Here is a 14,025-nt window from a genome sequence, read left to right on the forward strand (position 1 = left end):
TTGGACTTCCTACTTCTCATCTTGCCCCCCCTTAAATCTATCTACCACTCTGCCATCCGTACCCTCTGTCTCCTCTCCTCCCGTGACTCCATCTCTGCTTCCCTCTCCTCCCTTGGCTGGCTTCCCTTTCACGCCCAACTTAAATTTCATTTTCTCTGCCTAGTCTTTAAATCTCTCCGCGGTCTTGCTCCCCCTTATCTCACCTCGCTCCTCTCCTTCTACACTCCCTCCCGCTCCTTTTGCTCTGCGGACCACTTTCTACTCACTGTTCCTCCATCCCCCTGTGCCACATCCCGTTTCCGATCCTTCCAACTCCTAGCTCCCCTGCACTGGAACTCCTAACCTCTCTCACTCCGCTCTATTTCTTCCTTTTCCTCATTCCGCACATCCCTTATATCTCTCCTTTTCCATCCCCACCATGAATCCCCTTCCCCTTCCTACCCCCCTCCTCCCTTGCCTTATCACCTTCCTCATCTCCCTCCCCTCTCCTCTCCCCCACTTTCTCACACTTACCCCTTCCTTCCCTCCTCCTTCTCTTCCCCACACCTCCCTCCCCCTCTCACGTCTACTGCACTACACTCCTCTGCTCTTCATTTTAATTGCTCTATTTACTGTTTTGTTGGTCTGATTCACAATTGTAAATCGCTTCTACTGTTACTGTTATATTGTCAATGTTAAATGTATCCTGTGGTTAAAATGTGCAGCGCTTTGGTGTAAAGCGCTATATAAACTAAATAAATACAAATAAGGATTGTTTCAAACCCTCATGAATGCAGCAATGGTAGTATACTGTCCCAATCGAGAGACTATTCCAGGTTGCAGGGCCTCAACAACCGAAAACCCTTCAGTCATGGAAAATTTGAAAGACGTAAGTGCAAAGATTTGGGATCATAATTATCTAAAAGAATGGTACCTTCTCTTCTTGCTAGCCAAACATTTGACACTCGACCCTACAGAGAATTTCAAGATTACGCAAGCAATCTTAAAGACCACTATCACCTTGAGGGGCAATCAACAAAAAGATATTCTCAATTGAGAGATATGAGCTTGTCAAAGGGCACCAAAAATCGAATGCACAGCTACATTTTGTGCAACCTGCAAATAATTTACAAATTTAACTGGAGCTTTGGCAAACAAACCACTGCAGTAATCCAGCTAAGAGTATCGATCACAAGAACGTTCTTTCTACTAGGGCATAATGTAGAACCCCTCTCAATTTATGAAGGTGGAAGAGGAATCAGGGGGTGAATGACTGCACTTGTGAAGATAAAGACATTAGTATCCCACCAGCAATCGTAATTTTTCAACTTTAGTTTTCAAGCAAAAAGAGTAGGGGGGGGGGAATAATAAAAGAGGAGTTGGGATTCGTGATCCGTTCCGGGACCAACATGAAGGTTTCTAGGGCTCCCCAGAAAAGTGACTATAGTATGTTGCTGCATTTAGCTGAAGCCTGTTCGACACCACCCAATTTTGAAATGCTGTCAAAAAGTTACTGAATACTTCAGATTACTTTTTGGAGCCCCTGCCCCATGGCGATGTAGAGTTGCCTGTAATCCACAAGTGAAATCCCCAAATTGAAGGAGCCAAAACCGATTAAATAAAGACCGGATATAAATACTGAATAGCGGTGAGCAGGGAGCCTTGTGGACCCCCCCGCCCCCAATTCACTGGTCGTCCAATTGGAGGACAGTCCCCCAGGGTGGCTGCTGATCATTGGCCACCCAGGGGGAAAACAAAATGTAAATAAAACCCCCATTGGAGTGTATCTGGTAAGAGCGACACTCCCTTCCAAATTACCAACAACGAGGAAAGCAAGAGGTCAAAATGCACGGTTTTCAAAAGCTGCTAAGATCCAGCTGTGCTAATATAGGACCTTGCACCAAACCATCCTTGCACAAAGGTCTCCAATGTCGCGATTATAATTGTTGAACAACCTCGTTCTCTAGAAATTAGGCCAGGGTAAAACAGTAATTAGGTGATGTAATCGGACAGGGGTCCAAAAATGTTTTTTTTTTTTTTTTAAGAGGGTTCTGATGAAGCTATTCTTAAAGCCAGCTGGGACCACCCTCTCTAATAGTTAACCAGTGAGCCAACTAGCAGCAGAGGACTTCAGCACATGCTTGAAATAACCGAGCAGGAAAAGAGATAAATGGTAGACTCCCTAGGTTTAATTGCCCTTAAAGGACTAAGAAGGTTTGCTGAGATTGGAAACGGGTGAAATGAAAGTATCTTCAAAACACGCAAAGGAATATTAACTAGTATCTGAGGTATCATTGGGTTTAGCAGCCACTACAATGTCCTCTCCTATTTTCACATGTGATTCCAGTGAGAAATTGGTGATGTCCAGGCAAAACTCACCAGCAGAATGTGGGGAAGAGCGCAAAGGGCATCCGAGAGATGATGGTTCCTGGATAGATGAGCAAAGCTGCTGCAGGAAGAAAGCCTCTGCACGGGAATGGATTCCAGTAATCTTGTTTGGCAAGACAGGTGCTATTGTGGTTTAACTTAAGTGTACTCGTTACAGCAAACTATCTATTGTACTGCTTTTATCACTTACTTTAGGTTTGCTGACAACCAGGTGTCCAGATGAGATTTTTAAGGGCGAGTATTTTACTCCCTATTTTTTTTAAAGTTGGGAGTAAAATGATTTTTAGGGAGCAAAAAAGAAATTCCCATTCCAATAGGAGTATTTCATAAGCGAGTAAAACAAACGATTTGTAATGTTTCTTTGAACCAAATTATTCATGCACTTTAAAAGATACCTTTTTACCTCTTCAGATCAAGCATCAATAATAGCAGTGTTTTCCCTGTGGCACTACGTATACTACTGGTCCAAACATATTCATGGAGTATGTGGATTTAAAAAGGGAAAGTCTCCGCAGGAAGAAAGCATCCTATGTGTCCATTTCCTGTTGGCAACATTTTTACTCTCCATTTATTTTTTAGGAGAATTTGCCTATTTTTAGGGAGTAAAAGTGGCAGATACACGCTGTATGCGTAGGGTTGGAAGTGAGCTTAAAAGCCAGGACACCTAACAAGCGACAATGTGACATCTCTGAACTCCCCTACTTCAACACATCGAACCTGTAAAATAATCATCTGCTTTCCATCATCCTTTGACAGTCATGCAGCTTGTATTTATGTATGACCAGAGTAAACTTGCAGTTCAACGTAACTCGTTTTTATTCTAAGCGCTCATGGACTTGGGATGGTGCCACACAGCTTTGGAAAGCTTATTATTTGAGTTCCGGGTTTTGTTTTCTAGAATAGTAAACTGCATGGGGTTTGGCTCTTTGTGCTGCAGATACACCTGTTGCAAAATTAACAGTGACAAAATAACGACTGCATCCTAAAGTGAACTCTGTTGCCACACCTAAATGCAACATCACCCCCTCCTCCTTTTGCTGGTTTAGAGGAGAATGTATCCCAGATGCAAAATAATCCCAGCGTTGCGCTGATTGACAGGAAAAAGAACCACAATTTAGACCTAATGCAGATACATGCATCGACCCAGGAAACCACAGAATCTGCCACATGTTTATTTGAAGAATATCCAGGGCCCCTTCCTTGCCAGTTTACCTCAATATAAAGGCACAATGTATGGTAACAGAACGAATGTTTTAGGCCCATTTTGTTCTTGTGATGTCGGTTCCTGGGGGTGAATCGCGTGTTTTTAAGTACATTTCTAATTCACAATAAAAGGCAAACCTAGTCAGTGGGCACTCTGTTCATCGGAAGAAGATTCCTGGCAGACAGTGACTCTGGGTAGCACAACAGCTTCCACTGGCACGGCGAAGGAAGCCTTTCACGAACACACACTGCCCTTCAATAGGGAACTTGACCTGGCAGAGAAGCTCTAGGTGCAGCAATGGCTCACCGCAGCTGCCAGAGGGGACACGCTTTTACTTTTACTGTTACAGAGATGTAATGTTTCCACCCCATGTACAGATCTCCCATGAGCTATCTAACGGTTAAAACGAGGCTTTTTCACTGGCCTGGGGAAAAGTAATTTGGTGAGATTTTATTTTTCTTCAAACTGCTAGATTCCATTAACCTTGGCACGGGAGGTAAAAGGAGCAAGGGCTTGAAAAGTACTACGCGGGTGAATATGGAATTACTTACAGGACTTCTATGACACAGCTCTATGAAGATCCGGCTTCTTTCTTTGCATCCCGCTCAGGTCAGTAAACTGGGGTGGTGCTGCAGAGTCTACGTTGGAGGCTACCTCATGCTTTATGTAAAGCTACAGTGCCACCTACAGGAGGAAAGAGGGATAGACCTCACAAGAAACTGCTGTGTCTTATGCGTAAATGATAGGAATGAACAATATAAATGTTGCATATTTACATTATTTTATAACGTAAATAGCCCCAATATGCCACTTTTCTGGAGAGCGGCTAACAAATATTTTGAAGCTCAAACAGATCTGAAGAGAATTAGGGGGTCATGTGAGACTGAGCATGAGTCCAACACAGCTGGGCTTCATTGACAAAACCGCACATAACTTCCGGGTTCCTTGACTTTCCCGCTTCTAAAAGTAACATCTCTTCTCCCGGCTCTTCTACAGTTCTCTCCTTTTTGGTCTTCTCTCAGCTCATCTTGCTCCCCTTCGCTCCATCATTATTCTGTTTGTATCCTATGGTTGCTGTCCGCTTGTGACTATCTATTCTGCTCTACACTCTCTTCAATGGTTATCCTTTGACTCTCGACTACTGTTTAATTTCCTTTGTATCGTCTTTAAATGCCTCTATGGCCTAGCTCCTCCTTGTCTTTCTTATCTAATTCCCCCTTTTCCCTGCATACTCCCAATGCTCATCCTATTGTACCGTTGATTGTCTTTCGTGAAGCACTTGGGGGATCAAGCGCTACTGCCGATCGCAATTGACAGCAGAACAAAATTCACCTGGCAGACTATAAATGCCCAACGAAGATTCCACAGACTCTTCACAACTGAAATACCCAACACTTTGTGTTAAGTGTAACCTGTGGAAGTAATAAAGGAAAGGGCAACAGAAAGTGGTTAGTTCACGCATGTGGTCTATGTTTCTTGCAGGGATGCCTATTTTTACATCTTTCTTATATTTCGGTTTTCCGTGCCACCAAGCTGTAGTGCCTTGAGTTGGGGCTCGAGCCATAAAGAGACATGCTCTGGTGGCTTGTGGATCTCGCAGAAGAACATCCGGGGTTCTGGATACAGAGTTCATTTGTGGATGAGGATGTTTTAGGGGCATTGATCTGTTCTTGGGGAAGCTGTAATGCAATATGTGTTGCTTCTTTCCGAGGGTAAGAAAATAAAACCAGGTGGAAATAGCCTTTGTATTAACGAAGCGCTGGTGACACAGGTCGCCAGGGAAACCAGTCTGCCAAATTCTGCATAAATGACAGTGGGTACATGCACCGATATTCGCATCCGAGCTTCCAGAGAGACTTAACGTTGCACCTGGGGCTTGGGGAGAGAAACATGTCCAGGGGCACACTTCAAAAAGAATGAACTGGGTGCAGGCAGCGCAGAGCCGAAAATGGTACAAAGCATGCAGAAACATGAAGGTTTATATAGCATTGTGTGCTTTCATAATGCAAAGATGTCGTTTCTGTGCTCAAACAAGGAAGTCAACTGGCTTCTAGAAAATGCGGCATGTTGAGCAATTTACTTGGTAGCACTGGAAAGGCTGCTTCTTTTCCTCAAACAACCTACGCTCAAAGGATGGTGCAGCCACTGTAATTTTACGATCAGCACTAAAAAGGTAATGATAGAGATAGCCTACTAAAAAATCCCACCACAAATAACCAGTTTACGTGAGGAAAAGTGGTAGTAGGGATTAGAATAGCACCATGGAAAGATTCAACACTACAGGCTTCATTACAAGTTTGGCGGTGCAGGAAAAAAGTGGCAGTAATTCCCATACAACCACTTTTCCTGTACTGCCAGCAGACGGTAAATCTGAGGATTTTCAGAGGAAAAGTGGTGGATTCACCTCCAGCTTGTTTCTGGAGGCAAATTCTCCATTTTACCTCCAAAAATCGTGGTAAATCTGCCAATAATCCTGATGGATCCCTATGGACTGCAACATTGGAGAATTGCCACCACTCGCAATCCTGTGGTAAATCCATAGGACCAAGTGGTGGTAACAGTAATTGAGTTTGGCAGATTTACTGCCGAAATATCACTTAACTCGTAATGAGGCCCTGCATTGTTTCAGTGACCAACATGTGCATAGCATTACATTGCTGCCGTTATACTGTGGTTGCATACATTTATAGACTTTTGATAATAAAAGTTAGTTATGTTGCAGTCTATGGAGAGCCAATGCCTGAACTAATTATTAAAAACGTGTGTTTATGTAAGCATTTTTGGAAATGTTGCTCAAAGAACCAAGAGTGATTTATTTTAGCTATAAATAAGTAAAAGGCAGACCGAAACTTAGACCATCTAACCACTGGCATTTGTTGTGAGCTGATCATCAGAGAAAGATGATACCCTTTCGCAACCATGAAGATCCACAATAGGATATATCGCGGCCATCTAGTCAATGTGATATTTAATTACAACAGTGAGAGGACATACATTATTGCAGGGGGTACATTTCCAAGTTGCCAGCTAGTAGCTAGACATAAAAGTCACTAACCACCAGACCTGTTAGACGGGCTTACACCCACAGATTTGTCTAACCTAAATCCAAACAGGCAAAAAGTGGCGGTGTCCGTTTCCCCTCTGTGGCAACTATCCCATGGAACTCTCTCCCGTCACAACTAAGAGCTGAACAATTCTACTGGACCTTCAAAAACGCACTGAAAACTTGGCTGTTCAACTAAGCTACCCGACTTTCGTATAGTTACGTTCCGGCTTTATCTTAATTTGCGAGTAACTGGTTGTAACAGCGCCTTGATGCCAAAGGGGTTTGTGCAATGCAGGTAAAATTAAATAAAGAAATTCTACAAATACACACAGCACACCATTTCTTACTACCCAGCACACCATTTCTTACTACCCAAGAGTCCATTAAAACTAGCCAATGGCGAGTGCAAATATTAAGCCCTGATGGATGGCACTGCTTAAATGTACTCTACTTGCTTAGTATTTGATGTGTCCTTCAAATAATCATTTTTGACACGTTTTAAAGAAGAACAACAACTCAGCAACCCCGTCGATAGCTCATGTTGCAGACAAATACTGTTAAGTTTAAAACACAGTACAGTACCCAGCCATGAAATGGGAGTAGGATGGTTGGTCTGTAGGGTCCTTAAGTATCATCAGAATGTCTGGAAATCGTTTTGGTTTGTCAAATGATAAACAGGGGGTTGAACATGAATTTCAGTCTAATTGATTAAAAATAAGAGGCCTCGGAGCAATAAGAGCAGAGAGAAGCTAGGATGAGAGAACAAAAAACGTTCAAGCCGTTGACAAATGGCAGAGAAAACAAGGGAAGGGAATGGCAATGAAGATACAGAAAGGCAAGAGAAGAAAAAACGATGATCTCGGGTAGGAAGTAATGGTAAAAACAGCTGCGTGAAATAAACTAGGATGAGAGAGTAAACAAAAATGAGTAAGTCGTTGACAAATGGCATTCAGAGCGTGAGAAAATGAAGAGAAGATGACTGGGAGACGATGGGCAAACGATGATAGAGAAGAAAAAAGGGTCTCGGGTAAGAACCCTTTAAGCAATAAGAGTGAAGACAAACTAGAAAGAGAGAATGAATAATAAACCATGGACAAAATGGCAGTAGAACCCTTTAAACAATAAGAGTGGAGACAAACTAGAAAGAGAGAATGAATAATAAACCATGGACAAAATGGCAGTTAGCGGGCAGGGGAAAAAAATTAAAGAGAAGGTAAGCGAACAACAGTGAGGAGAAGGGAACAAGAGAAAAGAAAAATGATATCCTAAGGTAGAAAGAGTAGGAAATGGAGAAGGACACTGAACGAACAGCCACGAGAGGATGATCAAAAGGTAATGTATAGGACCGAGCATGTGTTGCGAGTTAATAACGAGATCTGCATGGAATGAGGGAGTAATATGGCGCACACCTGCAATGTTTAGTATTAGAACTGATACAGTAAACCAAGTAATACATGGCCAGCTGTCTGTCAATAATCTAAAACGGTCACATAGAAAGTGCAAATAAAAGAATCACAATCAGATAGGTACATCCTGACAAAACAACGACGATCTGTAGAAGCCCTCGGGATGCCAGTGCTTATCTACCCCCAAGCAACCCCATGTCACACGCAAGACATATTGTGGACATGCAATCCCGAATCTTTTAAAATCAATATCCCCAGTTCCAATGGACATTGAAAACGCATCTATTCAACCTCACCTTTGAGCACTGAATGCTTTAGAGCTAACCATTGAGGCACTCCTACAGCATCTGCCACCTATTTTCTAGCCTCCATCGTCTTCCACCTTCCAGTGGACATGGGGCAAGTTGAGACATCTGACAGCTGGTCCAATGTTCATGACAGGAGATGTCGGAGTAGTATACCTTAGGAGTCTGCATTCCCCTCAAAAACCAGAGGGAGTGTCCAACGCAACTAACCATATTTAATACGTCAAACCTTTAGGTTAGGTTACTAACTTCAATGCGTCCAATAGCTTGAACAAAACCACACTACAGATGGCGTCATGGAACACCAGAGGCTACCTTCACCTGACTAAATCTAATACCACAAACTGGAACAAATTCGATTTAATCTGTTTCCAAGAGACCTGGCTTGCGGATAAACCTTCCCTGGAGGGATTCACCTTGGAAATCTCCCCTGCCAAGAGAGCAGCCGTGGGGAGACCATCATCGGGACTACTCACGGCAGTCCGAATGGGTTCCGGAATTGAAATAAAGAAAAAAAATCAGCGAAGATTACGGCATGTTAGCCATTCTAGCGAACTGGAATCACGAAGCTGTGGGAGAACTCGAAAAGTCCACTACCGAGCTAGTTGTGATAAATCTCTACTGGAACCCGGAAAAAACATCTACAAAAGAATTCTGTAACATGGTTGCAAATACCATTGATGACGTGAGAATTCACTATGGCAGCCCCGACATCATCATCTGCGGGGACCTGAATGCGAAATGTGGAACGCACTCAAGAAACGAACTGGTCCACCCCGCATTAAGGAAAGTAGATGAAAGAGGACGGGCATGGCAGTCCCTGATGAAATCAAGACACCTTTATAACATTGCAACCTTGCAGGAGGGTGTGACCAAAATCCCTACCTGGGAAAGAGATACCGCAATTGCTAATATAGACTACATCTTCATATCAGACGGGATTACACCCTTCTTCCAGGAATTTAAAGTAATAAGAACTGTAGAAAGCGACCACAATCTGCTCCAGTTCACTTGGAGGGGAGTAGTGAAAGTTCATCTTATTTATCAATTCGATATTGAAACCAACAAGCAGCAAAACAGGATCCGTATCACGTCAGAAAACCTAAAAATAATGAGGAAGGCCCTCGTTAAAAACCAAGCAGCCGGGCAGAATGAATCGGGTAAACAACGTCCAGAATATGTGTCCTTATTGATTCCACATAAAGTGGCCTTTGGAGGGAAGCCTTGTATTCAACCATCGCATACTCATACGTTCAATGCAACTTCAGTTGCAAAACGCAAAGCAATAAGAAAATTAAAAAGATTAGCGGCCAAAGAGGCTACGGAGGACGCGTGGTCTGCATATCGCTGTGGAAAAATAACATACAAAGCATGGCTAAGAGAAGAGCGACAAAAGCTCTACCAAAATGACGCTGAGGCCATGTTAAAAACTTGGGCCTCGAAAAGTAGTCGAGACTTCTGGTCATTATTAAAGGTCGTAAAGAAACAGCGACCAGCACAGATTCTTAGCTGTGTTTCTGAACAGCAATGGGTAACCTACTTCTCAAATCTCTATGCACTCCCAGAAAACGGCACATTGAAGAAGGGACAGCAACAACATTCAGTATGCCAGACTGAACCTTGGAAAAACGTAGCCGTCTGGGGGGATATTAGGGAGACCATCGCCCGCCTAAAAACCTCTAGGGCACCAGGCCCGGATGGCTTGACCAATAATGACTTGAAGCTCCATCCAGAAGCGTGGTCCGACGTGCTGTGTGAGCTGTTTGATCAATGTGCAAAGACCAAACAAATCCCCATCTCGTGGACGGAGGCGGTCCTAATACCGATTTATAAAAAGGGTCCCAGAACAGAACCGGCTAATTACAGACCAATTGTCTTACTGGACATAATCGGTAAAATATTCGCCACCTTGATACTAACCCACTTTAAAGAGTGGGTTAAGAACTCGCCAGCACAAGATATATTCCAGACTGGCTTCCAAAAAGGAGCAGGTACCGCGATCAATATCTTAATACTAAACACCATCAAGGCCAGAGCAAAAGGTGGTGATCCCGGAGTACATATGGCAATGATCGATCTTACCCAGGCTTTTGACACCGTGGATCGCAACAAACTATGGGCAAAGCTGGATAAGTGGAATTGTTCACCAGCCATCCTAGAACCGATCAAGGCTTTGCACACAAAAACTTCTCTTTGTGTTCGACTTTGCCAACAAGGAACCCTTTCAGACAAGATACTTACAGAAAGGGGTGTCAAACAGGGCTGCCCTCTGGCTCCGGCACTCTTTGTCGCCTTCATCGGAGACTTCCAGAACACCGAAGATCGGGTGCGATCGTTTCCCCCGAAGTTAGGTGAATCATCAATATCAAGATTATGCTACGCAGATGACCTGATCTTGTTAGACCACACTCCTATTGGTCTACAAAGACAGATCGACAATCTTTACAATTACATGGAACAGAACAACCTTAAGATAAACACGAAAAAAACTAAAATCATCTCGTTCACCAAAACAACTCAAAAAACAAAGTCTCCCCACGCATGGTATTTGAATAAGCCCAAGATTGAATCAGTAAAAGACTTCAAATACTTAGGTGTCATGCTCGACAATACTCTGAAGGATAAATCGCTCCAGCATTCGCTGTGGGAAAAAATCCACAACCTAACTGCCCAAACCAGAGCTGTGGACACCAAATTTGGGAAATTCTCCTGGGCACCGGCACTTCACTTTTATAAATCAAAGGTCCTACCAGCCCTAACTTATGGTATGGCTGCAAATCTATCACTCCCGGCAGAAATCTGGATCAAATTGGAAGGCTACTTTTGGAAGTCAGTTTTGGCTCTTCCCAAATCAGCCCCTATGCCAGCCATTCGTAGGGATTTGGGTCTGCAATCGATAAACGCAGTAATAATTCAAAGCGCAGTCCAGTTATATACAAAAATTTTGAGCCCTAGTTCGCTTCCCATCTTTCAACTTATGAGCTCTGAAATTGCCAAAGGCACCAGCAAACCCCTACGTGATTGGGTTGCAAAAATTTCTGAAAAATTGACTGAAGTGGCCTGCCCTCCAGAAATGCTGCTAATCAATCCAGGGAAGGTGAAAAGAAAATTGGAAGATCAAGATTGGATCAATACCTGTGAAAGAGTTCACCAATACAAATCCTTAAAACATCTTCCGCCGACCCATAATGGCCTGAAATCACCCTTAGAATACTGCGTAAAATTTCCAGACAAGAAGCTCAGAAAGACTTTCATGAGAGCACGTCTGAACCTTCTTATCACAAAAGAAATATTGGCAAAAAGAGCTCCCACGCAGGAGAACCATTGCAGACTATGCAAAGATCCAGACCAAGTCGAAACACCATACCATTTAATCATGAAATGTCCGGCTATGGCAAATGAAAGACACTCTTACCTGACACCACTGGCTTCTAATGAAATCATCTTAGACGACGAAACGCGCTGGTTCCGTCTAATTGCGGGAGACTCGGCAAGATGGTCTAGGATGACGGCGAAATTTCTTACTGAAGCCCTAAGAAGGGCGTCTGCTATTCCATCACATATTGGGGACTCTAGCATCCTAGAAATTGCCGAAGCCTAAGCCGAGACTCAACTATTGCTTGACAGATTCAGTGGTGTCCTAAGTAGGAAGCAGGAAGAAGATAAAAGACTGAATGTCTTAATGTGTGAAGTTTTCTCTTTTTTTTGTAAAAACCTAAACGGTTAAAACAAATAAAAAAAATTAAAAAAAATACGTCAAACCTTTAGCACATAGCTACATAAATATATATATATAGCGTCATGTGTGCAGTGCAATTAGGCAGAACACCTCTTTCAAACATAGGCAGTGTATGATCATGAGTATCAAACAAACAGTAGCATCTAAACAGATCTTCTGTGCAAAGCTTCAACTTGAATTGACCGTGTCCTCGATTAACAAATAGCCAATATCGATACCGTATGCCCATGTCAATTCCCTTCCCGTAACACCAATTGCATTCATCCACTTTGCCTCTAATCCTTCTCCCCATCCCCCAATGTGTGGAGCATCTGACCATCTCCTATCAGTCGACTCGTGTGGACTCGTGCCCACTCACGGAAGCTTTCCCGTGAAAGGCCGCTTTAACGGTGTCTAATCTCCACAACCCATTATCGGTACCCTCTGTTACCTGCCCACCCCATCTTTGCCCCCGACGGTACGCTATCCCTCCCCCCAGCCTCCCCCATGCCAACCTACACTCCATTGGGCCGCGTATCTCAACAGCTGTTTCACCGAGTCCACACCCCGCCCCCGCACCTCTGTCTCTCCCGGTTCTTCTCTCGGTTTACAGCTGCCAGGCCATACCGGATCTGACATCACAGCAACACCAGCTGACTGACAGACAACACTGGCACGCACGCGCGCGCACTGGAAGGGGCCAGCGGCACGCGCATTGCGACAAGGAGCCAGGGCAGCGGCTTGCGCACAGGAAGGGAGCGCGCACTGCGTACGGGCGTGGGTGACCGAGGCTGAAAATGGGAGAGCGCGCGCACGCAGCGTCCTACGTAAGTTAACACAGCAATGACTCTGTATGCTGTGACAGGACGAGTCCGGCTGGTTCATCATGGGAATCATCCCTTCTTAAAAAAGTGTCGATGCCGAAGGGCTAATAAAGATATGTTCTGCGTGTTCCGCGTGAGTGAGTGGTTAGTTTCAGTTATTTGTGTTACGAGTTGCCTGCCATTATGATGGCCCCATTTTGCCTCCCCAGTGCATGACGGGAAAGGACAGTGGCATTGTTATGCACTTCGTTACCGCTTAGATACCAAAATGAAATGTAAACACCTCACACGGCAACGAGAACATGAGCATCCGCCGCCACCCCAAGTAAGAGAACGATCAGCTCATCACCGAATCCAAGGAGGAAGGGGTTTAGGGTTTCCTAAAGTAACAGGAAGCCCCAGCTGATGAGCCCGCTAGAGTAGAAGGGCTTTTTTTTAAATAAAGCTTTAAGTTCTCACTTGTGCGTGAGAGCATCATGGGCGTTTAGAAGAAAAAAAATGTCTTCCATAATGGATGCACAGGCCACCCGTGCCTGGGACGCACGCCACAATTATGGAAGAAATGCAAGGCTGCGAAAAGTTAGGATGCAGGCATCCCTTTAGCTAAGAGATCCAGGGATTATCACCCTTGCACCCCAGGTGAGAAGGTGATCATCGCTGCAGAGGGCTGCCTGGCAGTCCACGCCCTCTTGTGTGCCTGGCACGATTTCTAAAGACACTTGCCAGGAGGCCCATCCTAAGGCATCCAGCTGGCTCCATGGGGCATTAGCACCGTCTGGAGTGGGGAGCAAGGCAAGCCATACCCATTACTATGGACTTGTGCTGCTGTACTGGCACGAGGGTCCCATATGGCCTGCAGGCCTAAATGAATGAGAGACAGGCACAGTAATTCCCCTTCTGGAGTCTACAGCCATTTTAATGCACATGCCCGCAGGGGCTCCTTTTATTTGCTTGGGCCTTGAAACAGGGGAGAGATACATTCCCTTAAAGGGGCAACACACTTGGGAGGGTCACACAACACAGCCCTTTTTTTTTCTTCTTTTCAAAACGAACAAATGTTACTGAAACATAAATGATTCCCTCCCCCATTACAGAACAACATTACTTGGACTACTTCAGAATCGTCGGTTCTATCACAAATAGGATATGCCACTA

The 14,025-nt window shown here is 44.2% G+C and overlaps 1 protein-coding gene across 5 annotated transcripts in view; it reads right to left on the reverse strand.

Annotated features, from left to right (window-relative positions):
• Window positions 1-12,844, reverse strand: part of MCRIP1 (MAPK regulated corepressor interacting protein 1) — a 78,683-nt gene extending 65,839 nt beyond the window's left edge. Inside the window, exon 1 of one of the 5 annotated variants that reach the window (XM_069655288.1) lies at window positions 12,626-12,755. The gene's annotated coding sequence lies outside the window, so the exon portion shown is untranslated. Of the gene's footprint in view, window positions 1-12,561 lie in introns of all 5 variants that reach the window. The other 4 variants (XM_069655291.1, XM_069655290.1, XM_069655287.1 and 1 more) reach the window with 4 other exon arrangements.
• Window positions 12,845-14,025: the final 1,181 nt, after the last annotated feature.

Source organism: Ambystoma mexicanum, chromosome 3q, assembly GCF_040938575.1.
Source record: "Ambystoma mexicanum isolate Mex_15411 chromosome 3q, UKY_AmexF1_1, whole genome shotgun sequence".
In the NCBI taxonomy this organism is placed as follows: domain Eukaryota; kingdom Metazoa; phylum Chordata; class Amphibia; order Caudata; family Ambystomatidae; genus Ambystoma; species Ambystoma mexicanum.